General features: G+C 51.8%; 1 protein-coding gene across 2 annotated transcripts in view; it reads left to right on the plus strand.

Moving 5' to 3' along the window:
• The window catches only part of LINGO1 (leucine rich repeat and Ig domain containing 1), a 152,390-nt gene that overhangs the window by 27,140 nt on the left and 103,850 nt on the right, over positions 1-21,400 (plus strand). The gene's annotated exons all lie outside the window — the stretch shown is intronic.

Genomic DNA, 21,400 nt, shown 5'->3' on the forward strand with positions numbered 1-21,400 from the left:
GTGCTGACTTGCCTTGCGGCTGCTTGCAGGCTGATCTCGCTCTTGGTTGAGTGGGGGGAATGGGAAGAGGAGCTTGAGTTACCCAGGAATGGTGCCCGGGTGAGTGCCTGTTCCTCCTGTCCATCTGGGGTGGTGCAGCCTCTGAGGAGTTCCCAACCTTTGGGGTCCCCAGAGCCATGCAGTAGGATGGGGGTTAGTGGGGGGATAGAGGTGTCTTCCTTATGGTGATGGGAATGTGCTCATCCTACCTTCAGTGTTTCCAGGGGCTGCCTGGGATCCTGCCCATTAATACCAGGAGGTGCCCCACTGATTTCTTTCTCTGGGGCAGCCCTGGAACGCAGGACCAGCCTCATCCCCTTCTGCAGCTCCTGGGGAAGCTGAAAAAAGCAGGCAGTGAACAGGGATTGACGCTGGGAACATGCAAGCCCTGAGCTTGTGCTGGATGGCTGAAGGCTATTTCAGCCCTACCCTGGGCTCCCTGGGGCAGGGTGAGATATCCAGCCCAAGAGGGGAACCTTTGGGTGGTGGAGGACAGCCTATGTCCAGCAAAATCTTAGATCCTCTGGAGTGATGATCCGGCATTCATTTCTGAGTCCTGGTACAGCTTTGGATAAGTAGCTTCAGACTGTGAAGGTTGGGAGGTTTCGGTGCTGGGTGCCCAGCTTACATGCTGAAAGTAGCCCCGGCTCTTGCTCTTGCTGCTCCCTTGAGATCCAAGGTCTCTGCTCCTGGTGATATGGGCCCTTGGAGGTCTTGCACTGGAGCATCAGGAAGGAATGGGTGTAAATCTGGAGAGCCTGAGCTGCCTTCTGCATTCCTCAGATTACTGAGTCGGTCTGTGCTCTGCGATACAAGGATGGAGAACGTGTCCACCTGCATGGAGAGCTGCTGGTGAGGAGGATGCTGGCATGACATCCTGGCAGCCTGAAGCCATCCTTGCAGGGTGTTTGGGCTCTGATGGCTCCCTCCCATCTCACTGGGCCAGGCACTGGGGGATGCTCCTCCCGGCGTGTCACGTGCCAGAGGGGCATCGTCCCAGCACTCCGCTGTGGCTGCCTCCCGTGCTGCTCAGCACACGGGCACCCTGGCATTGGGCACCTTGCACTGTACCCTTCTGCTCCAACAAAGCTGGTGGCTTATTTAAATGTGACTTTTGCCTGGTGGCGGCAGCTGGCAGCGAGGAGACTGGGAAACTCGTGAGGAGGAAAAAGGGGAGAAGTCCAGGCATGGAGAGCTAAATGTCTCCAAGCTCAGAGCTTTTTTCCTTTCATTTTGGGAAGAGAAGATTTCTTGGGAAGCCTCTGCTTCCTAGGCATCCTTCCAGAAGATGCTGAAGCAGACTCTAAATTATGCACTTTGTAAGTCTCTTGGTACCAGCAGAAGTAGTGCACGCCACTCTGCCCTCATCCACCTGGTAGCCTCATAGCAAGGAGTGTCCTCTTGGCAATGGATAATAAGTTTCTGGGGTCCTTCTGTCCCTTGTCCCTTGGGTGGGCAGGGCTACCTTTGCACCTCTGGCACCCAAGGGAGGAGAACAAGGCTCTCCTAGCTGTGGTGCTAAACACAAGATGCTCTGCTGTGTGCCCCGGGGCGAGGAGGAGGAGGAAGGCAGAGAGGGATGGGGATGGACCCAGGGGGTTTCTGCTAATTAGCGATTTAACTAGCCATGGCACAGCCTGGCTCCTGGCAGATAATTACCTTGCTGGGTGCAGGGAAGGGAGCAGAAAGACTCGCTGTCCACAGGGACTTTAAAACTTCCCCATTCTTGAACTCATTTGGGAAAGGCAACTCAAAAAGAATAATATGGATATATATTTTAACAGAGCTATTTCTGCCAGGCAGGCAGGCCAATTTGTTACTGAGGTGACACATTTGGTTTTAACTAAAAGAATCAAATTTTTTGGGGCTTTTTTTTCCTTTTTCAGTCCTTAGGGCAGGGGGTGGCTAAGCCATGGGAAAACTGGGGGGCTGCATGGCATCAGGCTGGTGGTTCTGGCTTCCTCGCAGATGAGCATTTCTAAGTTCATGGGTGTTTCAAAGAGCAGGGGGAGAAAAACAAATCTGGGAAAGATCCCAGTCTGCTCATTGCAGCTCGGTGAGATTTCCACGGAGCCAGGGTATCCTGCCATCCCTGTGCTGCCGTGGCTGTACAGACGCTGCCTAAGGGCTGCCGGGAGTCCTGGCCACAAGGCTGGCTGCTCTGCCGCGCTGGGGCCGGGCCCCCGCAGCTCCCTCGCAGGTCCCCGCCAGGAGTGCCGGGGCTTTGCCGGGCAGTGCTGTCCCTTGTGCGCTTCTTGTGTCTGACGGGTGGGATCGCTGCCGGCCAAGAAGCATCTGTGCTCTCCTTACACCTCACACTGGGGCCAGGGACCTCATTAGCTGCCTCCATCTCCTCGCTCCTCTGTTTATCTCCAGTTTTTCAAATGTTTGCTGGGTTTCCTTTTTTTTTTTTTAACATTTCTTTTCTTTTTCTGGCTTGAAGGGAGAAATGACTGTATGAGTCATGAAGTGGCCTGACAGCTCCCTGTGCACCCTGCCAGGCTCTACCGAAATCGTGGCTGAGGGGGGAGGGCTGCAGTGACTGCCGCCCGCACACGTCCCGTCAGGGGGCACGGGGTGGGGAACAGGCATCCCAGCCTTTTGCCCCTCATCACCCAATTTCTGGTTCTCCTTGGGAGAATGGGAGGGGACATCATGACACAGGCAGCAGGGTGGGAACAGCTTGGGGTCAAAGCCCAGTGTAACCCTGCCTCTCTCCATTGGCTGTAGTGAATTTGGGGCTGTGCTGAGAGCCAGGGGAAAGGCCCTTGGCCACGTGCACGTGCCTTGTATGGAAACAGACTGATGGAGATGACAGGATTGTCAGGCCAGTGGGCTTGTCCCCATTCCAGTGCATCCAGAATGTCTGCTTCCATGTAGAGTAAGGTCCCCGGCTGGTGCTTCCCTGCTGAAGGAGCGCTGCCGCTTGGTACCACAGACCAGCAGGGTGCAGGAGATGGTGATTCCTCCTCCTCCTCCACCTCCTCGGTCAGGGCTGCAGGTGCCAAACTGCCTCTCTCCAGCTGCCAGCCCTGCCTTGGCAATCTCAGTCCCCCTTCCTCCACACCCCATCTCCCTTTGGAAAACCAGCAGTAACTCTTAGTCAGTGCTGTCTCATGGATCATTACTCTGGAAATCCCAGGGAGAAGGGTGCTTGCTCACAGTCCCGTGTGGCCACTGTGATCCTGTGCAGCCCATCGCCACCCTGGCACTGCTCACTGAGAGGGCAGGGCCATCCCAGCCTCTTCCTGGCTGCTCTAGGATGCTCCCAGCATCTTGCTCGTGCTTTTAATAGCTCGAGCCCATGCTTTCCAGCAGGCTCACCAGCTGACCTGGATACTGCCACGCTGTGTCTGGGCTGAGCTCCCCTGCTCCCTCCTCATGTTGGGGTGGGCTGGCTTGCTGGTGCCAAAGAGGGGGCCTGTTGCACCCCAGGTTCTTCCTGCAAAGACAGCAGCATCTGTCATCCTGCCCACTCCTGCATCGAGCATTTCCAGTTCAGGCTGGGTAATAGGGATTGCTGCCAGCATGCACCTCTGGATCTCTGCTCTGTGGGGGTCCCTTCTCTTTAGCAGGTGCTTTTTGTCCCAGATGCTGTTCTACAGAGAGGAAACAGGGACAAATTAGCATCCCTGGCATTTCTGGCTTTCCTCCCCTCCTTGCCTGCCTTCCTCCCCTCCCTTCTCTTTTTAAAGAGATTCAGGTCATGCCTGGAATTAGGGCTCCCTGAACTGCAGTGAAACAGCGTTTAAACTCCTTACCATTGATTTAGATGGAGTGGTTGGGGTTTGGTTTGTCCCCCACCCCTGCCCTCAGCTTCAGATGGGCGTTCACAGCACAGCACAGTGCTCTTTCTTTCATGGCCTTTGCCACTGTGGGCTACTCTTCCCTGCATGGGTGGGTCTGGGGGCTCTGGGGGGGCTGCTCCCCACTTTGCACCCCGCTAGCAACGAGATGCTTTTGACACAGAGACCTTGCAGGAAGGCATTTTATTTAGCCATCTTCGTTTATCGCGGCGCTCCGGCTGGGATTAGACACAGATAAGACAATCAATAAATCCTCCCCTTGGCTGAGATGTGCCGTGAATTTTTCAGGGAAGGGTAGTGAAAGGAGGGCACCCATTCAAAGGCGGCACAATTGGCTGGAGGTGAGGGAGAGGACAGCCAGTGCTGTGAGATGGTGGTACAGAACAGACCCTGCCACGATCCCACTGCCGGTTTGTAAGAAGGCGTCTGCATGTGGTAGAGGAGAGAAGGAACCCTGTGCTGCCGCTGCGGCTGGTGTGACTGTGCTGCTGGAGAAAGTAGGTCAGGCTGTGCTGCAGAGCCTGGCACGAGCCCCCAGCACAGTGGGGCACCCCAAGCACCCCCTCAGCTGCTCTCCTCACAGCCAGGTGCAGCCAGCCCCACGCCAAAGGAAGCCACTGGTGGGGCTGGGTTGGCATCAGCTCCTTTCCCTTGTACCTGGGCTCTTTGCCTCTGTCCAGTGGTGGCTCTGGGTGAGGGTGGGATCTGTGCAAGGGGAGAGGACAGAGCGGGAGGGGATGCTGTGCTGCATCTCCCCATCTGCCTCCTGCCTGCATCCCTCAGTCGGCCTCCTGGCTCAGGTGCGGATTTGGAGGCAGGAGGGATGCCCTAAGATGCAACTCCAGCATCAGGAGGGAGCAGCCTCTTCTCCATCTCCCCAGAATTTTGGGGTCTCCCATTAGCTGAGGGTGGGCAAAGCTCAGGGACAGCATGATCCTCCTTCTGGGAGCGTTTTCTGCATCATCAGGGAGATTTGGGGAGGAAGAAAAATGGTTAAAGGCAGAGTTTAGCACCTAAATCTGCAGGGGTTTTGTGTGCCTCACAGGGCTCTCAAAGCCTTCCTCAGAGAGGAAGGGGTGACAGGACAGAATGAATGATGGGGATCCTGTGGGTAGGGCTCAGGTGGGGCTGGAGGATGTCCCAGCTTGGCTCAGGAGGATGGCTCAGGTTATCACCACTTCCAGGAAGGTTTCTTGGCTGCTGGGGACAGGGAAAAATTAAGATGTTCTTCCAAGACGGAGATGTTCCAATTGCAAATCTGGAGCATTGCCCTGGCGCAGCACTTTGCTGTAGCTGTAGGAACCTGTTGTGAGATGGAAGGAAACTTTGGAATGGCCCTTGCCACAGAACATGGCTGGGCTTCTGCTCCTGGCCACGCTGTGGGGAGGGATGCTGTGGGACTGGGTCACAGATGCAGGAGCATGGCTTGCTGCAGCCAGGGCGTGGGACTGCCAGGCTCAGAGAGGTGACACCTCCACACTGACATGGCTCTGGTGGCATCAGGACCACGACCCAGACTGTAGAGGTGGGCAGGGACACTGTGTCCTCCAGCAAGGACCTGGTCTGATCCAAGAGGGCTGGTGGTGAAGACGCAGTGAGCCAAGCAGGGAAAAAATTGAGTGCGTACATCACAGGCAGGTCTGGGCTTTATTGATTTTCAATGAAAGGCTGTGTCATGAATTTTTCTCTCCCACTGTATTTGCTGCAAAGTTGCATCTCATCTCGAAGCTAACCACTAACTAGAGAGCTCATTTTTCCCCCTCAGGAGATGCCCTGGGGGGAGGCAGGTTTGCACGTGGTCTTTTTAAGTGCGTGATGGATGCAGCAGCTTTACTAATCCAACACCAGAAGAGAAAGCTGGTATTAGCAGCAGAAAATGTTATGTCCAGCACTTCAAGTGACTTATCTTGAAGGAGTTGCATGTGTGATGCATCTTATTTGATGGGCTGCTCCGGGATCCATCTGGGAATGGTGTCCTGCTGTCCCCAAGAAGGACAGGGCATCAGCTGAATGTTGTCACTGTGTTTGCTGGTTTGCCTTTCCTTCCAACAAGGGGAAGACTCTAAAAGAGAGTGAACATAGTCCCTATGGTAAAACCCTTTTGGAAGCTGCTGAGACATCCTGTTGAATCCTGCTTTTAAACTGGTGTTCAGAATTTGGAGCATCTCTTTAATCTTGAAGTCGTTGTTTTTAAACATTGAAGAACATTTGGGAGCGAGTATAGCTCAAAATGTTTTAGAAGACATTTCTCCCCATCTTCAGAAGCTCTTACAGATCTTTTTTTGCCTCCTGATGAATGTGTTGAGAATCTGAGGGAAAGCATTGAAACCAGCTGAGAGTTTTAAAAACAGAAAACCAATGGAGGAAGTTGGAAAGGCTTAGGATGGGTTTCTCTGGAAAAGAGGTGATGGAGAGGAGATGTTTGGCTAGCAGGGAGGCGATGGAAAGATGTTTTATCCAGTGTTGGGTAGCACTGTGCAGTGAGATGTGCAGCCACGGCAGCTCATGTCCTCACAGGGAGAGGCTGGGAAGTCTTGCAGTGTTGGGAATTTGGTTGGGAATGCCCTGGAAGGGTTAACTCTGGTGCCTGGATGTAGCTGGATGCACAGAAGCTGAAGTGGAGCAGTATGCAAATCTATCCACTTTCATAAACTGCTTAATTAGGCGAATGTTAATGAGACGTTAATTACTGTTGTGCCGGCGAATCCCACGGAATGGAGATTATGTTTCTCTTCAAACATCCAGTCTTAATTATAACTTGTGCTTAATTCCACTGTCTTGCTTGGGACGGAGCTGGGTAGGGAGGATGAGGCGCCAGCTCCCATGGCTGCCCGCCCGCAGTGCGTCTCCTGCCCACGCTGCAGTGGTGGCTGTGGATGCACAGGGATGGAGCTGCGGTGGTGGCTCCAGAACAGCAGTGGTGGCCTGGGGACGGTGGCTGAGAATGCCTCCCCTGCAGCCATCTCTTTGTGCTTGGGTCCAGCCTGGCAGCAAACCCTCCAGGTGCATGTTGTGAGCAGGTCAGGGTGCAAAATCTCATGACGTGTGTAAAAGCTCCCATCCTTTTCCTTTGTGGGCTTGGGAAGCCTTTGGGAGGTCCCTGTTGGTGCCCTGTGTGCTCCAGGGATGCCACATTGCTCAGCTCCAGAAGTGGTGGCCCCAAACTGGGGCAGGGGAGCCTCTGGGGATGTGAGCATCCAGCATGTGCCCAGTCCCCTTCTTCCTCACTTTCTGTTTCTACCTGCCCCGGCCTTCCCAGTTGGATTGCAAATGCATTCTGTTACCTTACTGCTTTGCAGTTCCTATGGTTTTTATGGTGAATTGGTCTTGCTCCCACAGTGCCTGGCACATGTGAATATTTTTAAAGTATGGCTTCAGCTTGGAGGTCAGCAAGAGACCTCTGCAGAGGTGAGCAGAGAAATGGCATCCTGTTTCCCATTTGAACAGCTAGTATTATTATTTTTCTTTACATGTCTTTTATGAAAGTTCAGGATAATATAACGCTTTCGAATGAGGTGATAGTGAGCCATGGAATGTGCACCCTCGGGTTTTTGGCTGGCTTTCCTCCATGCATAGCTGGTGGCTGCTCTGGGCTAACTGGGAGGTTCCCTGTGTCGTTGCTCATTGCTGCCAGCCAGGTGGCAGAGAGGACAGCATTGTAAGGCTGACACATGAGGCTTGGTCTCCATAAGGGCTTTTTTGGTAACCATAGGGAAGATTTCTTGCAGTGGTCAGTCTCTTTTTCCCCAGGGACGTGCTTGCCTTGCCACTGCTGGTGGTGGGAGAGCCCACGGGCTCCACTCCTCCTGGCACGAGCTCAATGTCCTTCGTGTCCCCAGCAGACAGGATTTTAATCACACACTACATCTGCATGCCTCAGAGCTTGTCACCAGAATCCTGCAGCTGAGAGCAGTGGAAATCATCATCTCGGGCTCTCTCTGATGGCCAGCAGTGTCTGGGGAAGCTGCTCCAGGGTCGGAGTCACTTTGGATTTCCACTGCGTGCCACTGAGAGAGCATGTTGTCCCCCGAGCGATGATTCTCCACATTGGGTGTTTTCAATTACAAAGGGTGTCAGCTTAGGTTTAGTTTCCTGTGTTCCTTTTCTTCCCTCTGTTCCGACTCTGCTGTTTGATTTCCAGACAGGTTTGATATTTCCTCTTCCAGCAAACCGGCAAGCCCCGGGGACTTTTGTGGGCGGCTGGCTCCGGCGCCACTCCTTTGATTGCAGGCAGTGTCCCTCTGCGAGGGATGGGCTGGGCCCTGGGAGGGAGGACCAGGAGCAGGCAGGCTGGGGGCTGCACCCATGGCAGCACCCAAGGGAGTGGCACCACTTGGGCTCCAGCCAGCTCTGCCTGCCTCCTGCAAAAATCGTCTGAACATGAATTTTTTAATCTCCTAAAAAGCTTTTCTACCAGAAGAAATGTGTCCAGCAACCAGGGATTTTTGCCTTTTTTCTTCTCCTCTGCATTCTGTATCTCTCAGTCTTGAAGTCTCTGTTAATTAATTAAGAATTAATTCGTTGCAATTCCTTTAATTTTTAAAAATGGCAGGATCCAGCAACGTACCTCCTCACAGAGCTGCCTGCTGCTCCCTCCTCCCCTCTTGCAAAGCAAATCTCGAACAAACAGAGCCCTGCTGCACAGTCAACAGCTGCGTGGGAGGCAGAGCCAGCTCTTTGCATACGATTCCAATCAAATACAGCGTGTTGGGGAAACATAGGGGACACCAAAGCCAACACGAAGGGGCCTGAGAGAGGCTATTGCCTGCTTCGAGCCCCTGCTGCTGAGAGCCCCCTGTCTGTCGGTGGCTCCTGTGCTACTTTTTGGAGCCCAAAAATGCCACGAGCAGGTGCTGGCAGGACCAGGTGCTCCAGTGCAGCCCCACTGGGAGCCAGCACCTGGGGTGGGTACCCAAGGGGAGCATCACGGGCAGAGAAGCAGAGCCCCACACCTTATAGCCTTAAAATAAAATAAGAGGAGGAGAGAGGAGAAAGGAGGGTTTGGCTCAACAGAGTGTCCAAATTAGCTTTATTGTGCTGGGAGCTGGGCGTGGGGTAAATCCATGTGCACAGTACCACGTGTCTTTGCTGAGTGAGACATTGGGTGATAAATGACTGTTTCTCATACATTATCATGGCCTGACGGTGATGAGGCAGACAGAGGTGGTGCAAAGGTGATAAATGCAAAAGTCTGAGTTAACAAAGTGTAGTTGTCTCTCCTTAGGGGGAAATGAGTTCCCTTTACTGCCAGTCATTGGACTTGTGCAGCTGGGACCGTTCTTACCCTTAATTTTTCTTTTTTATTAATGCCTGATAATTTGTTTCTCGTTTACCTTCACTCGCCAGGTTGATGGCACCATACCGCTCACCTTGTCTGGATGTGGGGCTTTCTCGCTGGTGCTGAGTGTGTGCAAGGGGATGCTGATGGGGGACAGAGGTGCTCCTGGAGACATCAAGGCAGGGACACTGTGCAGAACGGGATGCTCGGGGCTGTGGGAGCAAAGCCCTGCTCCACCAGGCAAGGGAGGGGAAAGAAGTTGTTCCCCAGCAATCAGCCAGAGTCAAGAAAGCAGGTCTTCAGCAGGAACCTGCAATATTAAATAGTCTTTTAATGAAAAATGTATCTGCTGTTGAGCTGTCTTGCGGCCCAAGATGCGGGTGTGCTTTTTGGTTCCGCAATGGTTGCTGCAGGACCTTTTATTTTACAATATTTGAAACAAAACTGGAATCTATTTTTAATCCTTTTCCTTTCCCCCTTTCAGTCTTCTCTTGCCACTCAGCTGTTGTGCTAAAAGCTCAGTAAGGGTTTGGGAGAGGCCAAGGACCAGGCTGGGTGCCCAGCTTAGAGCAGGAGGACAAACCATCCCTGCATGGTCCCCTTGCCCAGTGATCCTGACTGAGGCCATTCCACTCAGAGCTTTGCAAAGACAGACAGGTCTGTGGCTGGCTGCCATTTAGTAGCTTTAGCTTTTCAAGGAGGGAGGATTTTTTTTTTCCTGCCAGATTTGGGGCAGACCAGGCAGGATCTCCTCAGCCTGGATTTCAGATTGTCTTATGGCAATCCTGCCTGGAGGCAGAGGTAAAGGCTGGGTCACAACAGTTTGCTCTTTGCTAGTGCTTTTCACACTGGGATTTTTCAGCAATTCTCAGAGAAACCAGCGATTGAAAAGCCCATCCTGCTGGTGAGGAGCAGAAGGGGCTGGTCACATGGGCTGAGGTCCTGTGCAGGGTATTTGCTGCCAAAGCCTGCTGCTTGGTACATTTTAGCATCCTCAGAGATGGAGTTTGTGTGTTTGGGCAGTGCTGGCCCTGCCATGGGCAGCCCCCAGGAGCTGTCTTGCCTTTCCTGCCACCACAGAGGCCCCATTTATCCAGAGCAATGCGTGACCTTACAAAAATAACAATAAAGAAAAGGTATGTGAGAAACATCTGTGAAATAATAACAAGATCCCAGGAATGGAGCTGCTTTCATCTGGAAGCTCTTTGCTGACTGTGAGTTGTTTCTGTCCCTCGTTAGAGAGGGAGCCAGGCGGCGATGCCCGCTCAGATCTTTCTTTACTTTCAAGATCCCCCCATGGCATCCTGCAGGCCAGTGAGCCTGGCCCCTGCCAGCACATCCCTCCTGCTGCTTGCTGCTGTTCTGGTTTTTAATCCCTATAATCAGCCCTGCATCCAAGCCTGGTGGCAGTGGGAGAGCTGGGCTCATCCTGGGCTGTTGTGCTTCCCTGCCACCTTACATCCCAAGTGAGAGGTGTGGAAGGGCTGGGAGCTGTGCAGTATGGAAACCCCATGTCTGGCCTGGCTTTGTAAGACTGAGCTGCCAGCTTTGCAGCCGGTCACCTCCCAGCCAGGGTAGATGCTGCTTTATTCTTGTGCCAGGTCTGGCCCGGACCCCTGGGGAACACCCAAGCAGTGCAAGTGCTGGCAGGCACTGTGAGCCTTTCTAGCTGGCTGGAAAACGTCCATCAAAACATCATTTCTTGGGAAAAATCTGTTTTGGCCAAGCTAAAACACTTGTGGGACTCTGTGTTGAAACCTGAGAAGGTTTTTGATGCTGTCACATCTGTGCAGAGAAGCGTGGACTCTCAGGGCTGGACTAGGGGAGAGCTGCAGAGCCCCAGAGCAGGGTAAAACATGAAGGGACCACACTGGCAGGTTCTGGGAAGCAGGAGGGAGGATAGGGGGCTCTGGACACATGGAAAGCCCAGTGCTGGCCGTGCCTTGGGCGGAACTGGTGTTTTCAGTTGAAGCCTGTGTTGCTCTGGCCTGCTCCACCATCTGCCTGGCTGTTAACGTGGTTATTTGCACATGGCTTGTGAGGGCTTTCAGCATTGTCCCTGGTTGGACTTCTCCTATAATAAAATAATTTTGCTGCTCTGGAAAGAGGCTCCTCTGCAAGCGAGGATTAAGGTGTATTTCAGTGTTTGCCTCTCGGTTCGAGGCATGAAGGGATGTGCAGTTGAAAGGTGCTGCATCTGATTTTGAGGCTCAGTAGTTGAAATGCCTCGTGTTGAGCTCAGGAGAGGAGGGATTTATGCAGACTGCTGGAGCTAAAAAGTGGGGTTGTGCAGGAGGAACTGTGTCAGACTCAGGTTACATTGATGAGGTGGGGTGGGGGTCTTGCAGGCTTGTTGTCACCTTGGAGGTGAAGGGAGCAATGCGCCTGTGAGCATCTGAGAGCATGTTTGTACACTGATGTAACATCCATAATGTGATTTCAGGTGTGAATACACACATTTACACTGCTGTACACGAGAGCAGGATGTGGCCCAGGGCCTTTGGTGGCAATGCAGGAGGCCAGAAGCAGAGTGTTTAAAGGCTAATGCAGACACCCTAGAAAATGATTAGCTTTGCAAGCAGCATTGCTGTGTGCTGGAAACAGGGGTATTATTAAGTTCACAGTAGGCCCTTGGAGATCTCTGGAGCAAGAGTGATCCGTGTGCCACGCAGTGATATTATTGGAAAGGGTGGCTTCACTGCCTATCATCTGTCTTTGTTGAGTTAGCTCTGTGGACCATCGCCAAACACAGTGCATCTTCTCCTTGGCCGCTGACAACCCACCTACTTGGAGTGGGTGATGATTTTTTTGTTCCTCAGCTCAGCTGGAAAAAATGAGTGTCCTTGTGGGAGGGTGGGAAGAGAGAGCATTGCAGGGTGACATCCCCTAAGGAAAGAAGCAGATTGCTGGGCTTGGGCGTTCGGCTGGAGCAATGTTCAGTGTCCCACTGCTGTCTCAAGGTGGTCCTGTTCGGCTCCTGCAGGCTGCTGGGTTGGGACATCACTGCCTATCAGGCTTGGTGAACTCCTCCCCTCCAAGCTACTGAGGGAGCTGCAAGCAGTGGCAGAGACTCCTACCTTCACTCGTGGCAGGTGTGGGGATGCTCTTGCTTGGCCTGAACCCTGCCCAGGGCAGCCAGGCTCTCCTTGATGTGTTGCCACTTCTCTGAGGCTCACCCCAAGGCAGCTGTCCCGGTGTAGGTGTGGCGCAGGATGAGGCGTAGTTCCCTTCTTGGCTTCTGATGCTGTCAAGGCGAGGAGTGCTTGCCATGCTCCTGATTGGGATGGGAAGCTTCCTTTGGACTTGGCACTGTGTCTGTGCATCCCTGCAGAGCTGTGCTGCTTGGGGGGTGGCTCCCCAGGGCTCTGACAGCAGCCGTGCTGGCAATGCCTGCGGCTGCCAGCCTTCCCACTGCTGCTCCAGCCACGGATTCCCCTCTGTGCTGCTGCTAACAAAAATTCCCAAATCCCCTCCATGTCAGACATGAAGTGGTTGCTTTGCAATGAATTAGGTTGTTAGGGTTTTTTAAAGAAAAGGTCTGGAAAGCATCCCTTTGCCCCCCTGAACCACTGCCCAGAGGACAGGAGCAGGTAGGGGGAAGATGCCATGCAGGGAAAGAGGAGGTATCAAATGGAGATGAGGGATGTGGGAGGGGAAGATTGCACTGGATGCCTCCCCTAGCACTGAGCATCCGTCCTCCTGTGCCAGCAGCCCCACCACTGCCAAGGCTAGAGAAGATTTGCATTAGGAGTGTGATGCTGCTGGGGCTGCCCACCCTTGGCTGCCTTTCCCTTGCAGGAAAGCTGTGGAGGAACCAGAATTCTGATTCCCTGGGGACTTCTGCGAGGGCAGCATCTCTCCGGGTCAAGGATTAAATCCATTACAGAGAAGCACTTGGGGGAAAGCCCTGGACTCGATGCACATGGAGGCTGATGCATTAAAACCATTTCCTGTGGAGATCTCCCACTTGGCAGGCAGGGAGAGGGGTCAGGCACAAACCCACCCCTGGAGCTACTCCAGTGCTAATGGCTTGCCTTGCTTGCAATCCAGGAGCAGCCTGGTTACCAGCCTGGTGCCAGCTGGAGAAAAAAACCCTTCAGCCCCCAGCCCCTCCGAGGCCCGAGGCATCTGAGACCCTTCCCTTTGCCGTGCTGTCTGGTCTTGTGGGGCTGAGCGGTAGCATGGGGCCGTGCTGCTGCTCTACCAGCAGGTTATCAAACCTGAGGTGGTTTTCCCAACCATTTCAGTCCCAACTGCAAGTGTTTTGCAAGGAAAAATATCCATTTACAGGGTTCCCGAGCATCTCTAACCACAAATGATACGTGGGTCCCTGGAAGGTCACGCTTTCTTGCTGCAGTCCAGCACCCAGCTGGGACAGCTGCCTGCATATGAGGTACAGGCAGGTGCAGGCAGGTGTGCTGTGCCACATTCTTCCTAGGTGTTGCCTAACAAATGACAGGATGCAAATAGTCCTAAAAAAACTTGCCAGATGAGTAGCCCTTTCCCAGAATGGGTGCTGGAGTTGAAGCAGCCATTCTGATTTGCTTTGAAAAACATGCATTTTTCACTCTTCGTGTATTTTTCCCTTCTCTTCCCTTCCATCTTGCATCCCCACACACTTCCTTTCATTCCCCTCCTTCCTCCTCCTTTTCATGAGCTATTTTCAAATGCTAGGAAGGGCGAGATCTGAGGGGAGAAGGAGTAACCGAAAGGAAAAAAAAAAAAGGGTGGTAAAATTATTTCACACATTTACGGGGAAAAAAAAAAAGGCGTGGGTGTGGGGAAAGAGAACAGCTCCAATTCCCAGATGACAAAAAGCAACTTCATTCATTTCCCGACGTAATTTTATCAGGTAGGAAGGTTTAGTTACATTTCTGCAGCCCTACAGTTCCCAGTGATGGTCCTAGGGTCCCCGGGTTGTCCCTTCTGCTGTGCTGCCCTGAGCTGGCACAGGGTTGGTGACGGGGCTTTGGTACCAGGAAGCTGGGGTAGGAGGATGCCAGGTGGAGGGAAAAGTAAGGATGAGCTTCTGGAGAACATGGCTTTGGATTAAGCCAAAGTCGGCCCTGGGAAGGCTATGGGAGATGTTACAAATATCACCAGCTTCACAGGAAGCATTTCTTGACACGTGGGCAGTATGTTGGATGGTTTCCTGTGTTTAATAAATAGGATTAAACCCAGCGACAACAGTGCTCACTGGGAACTAGGAGTTTGGGTTGTGATAAAGTTTTTAGATGGCAAAATCTCCTTATGCTCAATTGTTTTTTCATTTCACTGGGAAAACTGGAAATAACTGTTTTGGCTTGTCTGAACCGTTCTTTAAACATTTGTTTGTCTCACTGGCCAGACCAACTCATAGCCACTGGAAAAGGGAAGAAAAAGCCCAAATCCCCAAGGAAGCTTTTTCTGAGTAGCTCACTGCTGCGATGCTGAAGGTAGTGCTGGAGGACTGATGCTCTGGCTGTCTCACATTGAAGTCCTGTCCCCTTCATGCTATGGAGCTTTGGAGAAGGCCCCCAACAGGAGGAGATTGGGGACCCAGCAGCAGGCATTAGCCTGCCTGTCTCCCTGTGTGTGGGGCCAGGATCTTGCAGCAGGCTGGCATTTCACACTTTGGCGAGGGTGACATTTTCTTTGCAGCTTTTCCATGTTCGAAAGCTGGCATTTCACCCCAAGAGGAAGCTGGTATTTATAAGGCAGGGCACTGGCATTTCATTCATTGTTACCATCCAGTGATTCAGACAAGGTCTCTTAGCCAGAAAGGTCAGCTGGGTCTCTGCTGTTCTTTGCTGCTTTTCTTTCTTTTTCCTTTTTTTAATCCCCTTAGGGAAAGAGGGAAAAACAAAGCCACGCCACATGCCAGAACTGCTGATTGCCATTTTTCTTGCCTTGAAAATTAAGGTCTGCTATGCTACATAAAAGCTGGGACTTTCCAAAGTCCATCTTGCAAGGGTGTCTTTGGTAAGGTCCTTATTTTGCTTTGAGTTCCAAAGGTACAACCCCAAGCCTGGTCCCAGTGTGGGGCAGCATTTCCCCCAGTACTGTGTCAGTGCCCACCATGCTCTAGTAATACTGCCTCATGAGTTTTTTTGGAGCTGGATCTCATGTGACCTTAATATGTTTCAAAAAACCTAAAACTGCATCTTTTCTGGCCAAACATCAGATTTTGTCCCCAGGGTTGCTCTGGGGATGGTGATGTTGCATTGCCCCTTCCAGGGATGAGGGGCAGGATGGCAAAATCAAGTGTGGGTCCCCGCTGTGACTGTGGGGCTCTTGTTGGACTGGGGCAATCTAGGCACTGCCAGGGCCTGGGAAACAAATAAAATCAATAAGAAGCTGTTAAATTGTGCCTGAACCTCGCTAGGAACAGCGTGGGGAGTGCTGGCTGCAGAGATGTATCTGCTGCCACTCCGCGGGCTGTGGCACATTCATTAAGCATCTTGAAGATGGATACACCCCCCAGTTCACCTCCTGCGAAAGCCTGGGAATTTATTTCCTCCTGAACCGTGCCATCAATCACCGGTGACAGCACCGCCTCGGCACCACGTGGCTCAGCCGCCGAACAGCTGGAAAGACATCGGGCTGGTTGCCCTGCCACATCGGGAGGGGGCTGCCTCGGACCCCCGTGCCCTCGCTGTGGAGAGGGGGATCCCATTCCCTTGCTCTCGGCACAACTGCTGGGAGAAAGGCTGTCCCACGCTACAAATGCCTTTGTGCACCTTTTTTTGTGCTATTCAGAACTGCTTCGTGCCGACCTGCAGCTGGTACCTGTGTCCCTTGGCAATTCAGTACCGTCTGCATCCATCTCTAATCCCCAAAGGCCAGCGGCGGGGGAAGATGGTTCCTTGTCTGCTCTCCCCTCTGTGCACCGCCCTGTGGTCCTGGCCCCTTCCTCAGCACCCTGGCTCTGCTCCCAGCCATGAGTTCCAGGCTTGCTGGGTGGATGCTGGGAGCTCCCAGAGCCCCACACTATGTGTGTAAATGTGAGAGCCTGAAGTCTTGGCAGAAGAATTTTGCTGTGCCCGGCTTGATGCTTTTAGCTTTGATGGGAGCACCCAGACAGGAGCAGGACAAACCCAGTGATCCGGGGCAGTATGCAGGATGCTGACTGATGTCTGAGCTGCTTTGCTTCCCCTTTGCTGAGCTGCTTTGCTCAGTGATGCCCTGGACTGGAAGGATGTGACAGGTCCACTTAGCGGGAGGAAAGACCTGCTGGAGGGGGCTGAGTGACCCTTCTGCCCTGCACCCAGCACCCTTGGCCCAGCCCTGTCTGGACACTGTGGCCACCCCTTTCCTTCCTGGCACTGACACTTCACCCTCCAGTGCCTTCCTCTGTCAGCCAAGCTGCACATTACTTCAATTTATGCAGAGACCTGAGTTTTACTTCTTCCTGTAATTTCTTCTGATGCATTTAATTTTTTCCCCATATCATCTAGGAACCTACAGATTATCCAGTAAGAGCAGAATGAAGACTTGTCAACCTTTCTTACGTGCTCCTTGAGATGAAAATAACTTCCTGAACCCCTTATAATGCTTTATTTTCTGCTACTTCTGTTACTCTGAGTATAATTTGACTGACTAAAGGATCTTGAAGCTAAGAAGAAAAAAAAAAGATAAAGTAGACTAATAATAATAATGGTAAAAACTGCTCCCGAGAGGCTGATAAGGGCCTGGAAACTCACACACAGGCACTGCCTGTCAGGGCAGGTGTGAGCCTGCTTTTGTTCCCCAGCTCCATAAGCCAATGCTGGGAGTAGGGACAGCCGGTCTCTGCAAAAATGGGATGTTTTTCAAGAGAAGAAAGATATTGTGTCCCCTGTGATATGGAAATGAGCGGGGAGGTAAGGGCAGGGAGAGAGGATTTCTGATGGTAATGAGGCTTTGCACCGTCTTTCTTGCCTTGCCTCCATCCCTCCCTTTCGACTGTAGGATGGGGTTTCAAAGGCTGTTGTATTCTTTTCCTTGGATTATTTGTCATGTTTTTTTTAAGCTTGCCTGTTGTGGTTTTTAAAGATAAAAGGTGGGAGCCGCAATGACGGGGAATTTTGTGAGGGCTGGGAGGTGCTTCAGGGGTTACCATTACTGATGTGATCATGCTATGAGCTCTCATAGGTGGGTTAGCTGGGCTTAGGAATGCTTTTTCTTTCCCATCTTACAAGCCTCAGCACTGCCAGAGAGGGATGTGATCTGCTGTCTAGAGCAAAGGCTGGTGCCATCCCAGAGCATCATGTTACAGCTCTGTAGCACTGGTGGAAACCAGCCCCTTCACAGTTGTACTCCACTTACATCTCTTGAATGTTGCTTGTACACATCCTTATGGCACCTCCTTTGGAGGAACAGCCTTTCTTTCCCTTGAGATAGCTGGAGACTGAGTATTCCTCCTGCTCCTAACTCAGTGGCTACAATAGTCCTTGTGACAGTCACATTTGGGCCTTATTTTAGTCTGAGTTTGTCTAGATTCAGCCTCCAACCCCTAACTCTGGTCCAGCATTTATCTGCTGCCCTGAGGAACGCTCTGTATTCTAAACCCCTACCTCATGTAAGACGCTGTGCCTCTCGATGGAAAGGACTGGATGCAAATTTCTTGTGCAAACATTTTCTGGTGGAAAACTAAGGTTTGGGCTGAGCTCAGTTTGTCAGGTAAAATATGTGCTCTCTGCTGAACAGGTGAAAACTACCTCCTCTGCAAAGCCAGTGCTGCTAGCCCATGGATGTAGCTCCCAGGGAAAGAAGGTGGGGAAGGGACAGCTTGGGTTGAGGGGAACGAGGGGGCATGGAATGATCTGAAGCTGCTTCTGGGCAGTCGCAGGGTTGCTGTTGCCTCTGTGTTGCAGATGGCCACTGAATTCCTGCGTGGCAGACAGTGCAGCGAGCGCCTCGGCAGGGAGGGCAGCCCAGGCTGAGCTTCATTGTCAGTGCTTCTCATCTGTTCTTGATCTGAGGAACTTCACTGAACCTCCCAGAGGAGCTCCCTGCCCCTTCTGCCCTGTGTCGAAGGACCACTGAAATGTGGCTGCTTGCAGAAAGTGCTGATGCAAACCCAGCTGATGCTCTGCCGGCCTTCCGTGGGTCAGGAGGGCTCACAGGTCAAATCTGCTCTTCACGCAGGAGCTGTAAGCAAAGATGCCTCATGGTGAGCTTTGCTGGTGTTTATTCTGGAGCTCCCTTTTTAGCTGAAGCCCTGGAGCCACACTGGTGTTGCTCCCACTCTGCCCAGCAGACATTGATGCTCAGCTGTTTGGTTTTATCCCTCCTTAATTTTACAAGAAGTGACAGTAAATCTGTCCTGTATGCACAGGACTGTGGGGGGTGTTTAAACAATCATTCGCATCCAGATGTGGTGGTAGCTTTGGGGTGTCTCTTGGCGATGTGGGTTGGTGCTGGATATATTACGCCGTAAAAGTTAATGTTCAGAGTCTGACATTCAACCCACAAGAGCAGGAGAGCATTTGGCAGTGAGCTGTGCTGTGTAGGGCAGTCCCATCGCCCATGGGTGCCGGGAGGGTGCCCAAGGGGTGCCGAGGATGTCTCCTATCAGACCTTCCCAGAGACACTGCCGTAGAAGGGCTCCCAAGCACAGCCAAGGGTACCTACGCAGTTTGTCTTCACATCCAAAAAGACCATTAGCCTGGGAGGAGGAGGAGGAGGGGGAGCAAGGGGACGCGGCAGAGGAAGATAAGCTGTGGAGTGGAGGATTTGTGGGAAGTTAATGGGCGGTGAATTGGCATTATGCCCCGGCGGGTTCTCATTTCCCTGTCTCCGTGCCGGCTCATCCCCACCCCAGTGCGGGGAGGGAGCATCCCCCCTGCCACGGCTGCACTGAGCTGAGCTGGGCAGGGCAGGCAGTGCCAGCCTCAGGGGTGCCTAAGGAGGGGGATGCACCGCAGCTGGGGGCTGTCCCAGCACATCATGACCAGGGAGTGCAGGGGGCCGGGGTTTGTGGCTCTGAGGCCTCAGGCACACAGTGGGTGGCAAAAGGGATAAAGCAGAGAAAAATGAGGTTGCTTCGCTGCTGCCCTGCGGGTGATGCTGAGGGAGATGCTCCATTCTGAATCAAATCTGGATCAAAGTGGAGATAGCTCCTCTGCTACTTAGGGATGTATAAGGCTGTGTCTGAGCTCATAACATAAGGGTTAAAGCCATCTCCTTGCTCTGTTTCACTCCTCAATGCTCTCAGAAGAACTCAGTATTTGCTCTGCTTCATATTACACTGTCTTGGAGGAGCTGGAGGGAGATTGCCATGGCTTCCCCTCTGGGCAGGAGTGGTGGCTGGGCTTGGGCTGTGCCTGCTCAGAACTGGGAAGGATTCTGACTTTATAGGAGAGTTATTTTTGAGACTTCCTTAGATTTGAGGGCTGCAAAGAAGTTTGCTACCCAGCTTCTAGCTCTGGGGCAGGGTATTTTCCCCATCAGCTCAGCCTGCAATCCCAGGGCACGTCTCTGATGAGGAGCCAGGGTGCAGCAGGGCTGGGGGCTGGAAGCACAGTCCAGCCCAGTGGGAAGCATTGCAGCTTTCCTCTCCACGGGGCAGAGAGAGAGACCATTGCCTCAGCCAAAGCAGAAATTTTCCGGTGTTGTTATTAGCTCTCCGACTCAGAGACAACAGCTCTTCTCCCAGGCCTGGAGAGCACTCTCAGCAGCAGCACTGTGACCATTTAAGGCTTTCACTGTGTCCACTGTGTCCTCGCCATGCCACACCAGGGAGGGCTCTGTGCTCTGGGAATGTGACAGCAGTGCTTGGCATAGGGTCAGGAGCATCCTGATGGTGGCATGCTGGGTTTGGGAGCCACTGGTGAGGGATCAGCCCCAGGGGCTTTGGTCCTGATATCTCTGTTTGCCCTCCTCCATGTCCCTGCTGCTCAAAGCTGAGACCTGCCTGGGGGAGGTCCCCAGCAGTAAGGGGACATGGTTGGATGGTCACCTGCAGGCCAGACCCTGCTTTGTCCAGTGGTTTCTGCAAGACCTTTTCCCTGCTCACATTCCCTTTCTCAGGCCTGGATGGATGAAATAGACTTTACAGCCCCAAATCCCTTAATCTCCAGTATCCATAGCAGTATTAGCCAGACTACAGGAGTCATATACACACGAATTGCACTCAGAGGAGCACACGCTCACAGTTTCATGCTGGAAGGAAACATGTTATTAATTTTCTCCTGTCTCCCACCCATCTCTGCAGAAGTACATGGAAGCCATGATAGGGATATGTTCAACATGCAGAGAAATGTCACAGCTGAAACACAACATGCTCTCCAGGCAGCCTTGCAGGAGCTGCAAAGGGTGACATCTGATGAAAATGGGGCCTAAAGCTGCAGCACATCTAGCTACTAACACTAAGTTCTGCTAAGCAATTAGTATCCTTTATTTCTTTACAGTCCTCCCTTTGTTTTTGTTAAGCATTCCTGCTAATACATTTATCAAGGCTTGCAAAGCCTTTCAAAAAGCATGATCAGTTTGCATAATCGTATCTACAAAATGATTACAAGCACCAAACCTAATAGACTTAAAGCTAGTACGATTACCACTGGGTGGAGCAGGAGGTTATAAATTCCTGTGGCTGCAGATGACCACCCTAGGAGAGTTTCCCACCAGTGTTCTCCATCTCTTTTTCCTCTTTCGAACATGCACCATATTTTGTCCACATTATGGTGTGCAGTGATTAGAATTTTTTTCCCATCAATTCATATATGTTTTAATAGTTCATGTAAGTCACCATGTTGTGATAATTTCCTTACCAGCATTAAGATTAATTCCAGTCAAAATAGGTAACAAGTCTTTAACTAGTGTATAATTAGATTGTAACAACTGGTGGGATGTAACAGGAGCTATATAATTAAAATCATACCCTATAATTCTAGTAAAGTTACAAATTCAAATATTTGAATGATTACTTGTATGTACAGTAATATCACCTACAGAAATAAAACCACAAAGGGTCCTTAAGAAAACACATCCTTTTCCAATATATATAAGTGTAGTTTTAGGGGTTTCATTGGCATGTGTTTCAAAAATGATAAATATTTTGCTCAGTGTCAAGACATGTCTTGGGCTTTAATGATGTTACTTTTACAAATGAATCCTTGTTGTTCCCATCAACATCAACTATTAGCCATATGTGTCCGCTTTGTGTTATCCATAGGTTATGTTCCGTTGGAAGGAGTATGATCCCGTTGTGATTTGAAACAACAATTGGGTATATGGTGTATACTGAAGCATTATATTACTGAGGCAGAAACCGTGACCTTATTTTTATGGGATCATAACTATCCAAATACCACAA

Source organism: Neopelma chrysocephalum, unplaced genomic scaffold (assembly GCF_003984885.1).
Source record: "Neopelma chrysocephalum unplaced genomic scaffold, ASM398488v2 Primary Assembly neopelma1_124, whole genome shotgun sequence".
In the NCBI taxonomy this organism is placed as follows: Eukaryota; Metazoa; Chordata; class Aves; order Passeriformes; family Pipridae; genus Neopelma; species Neopelma chrysocephalum.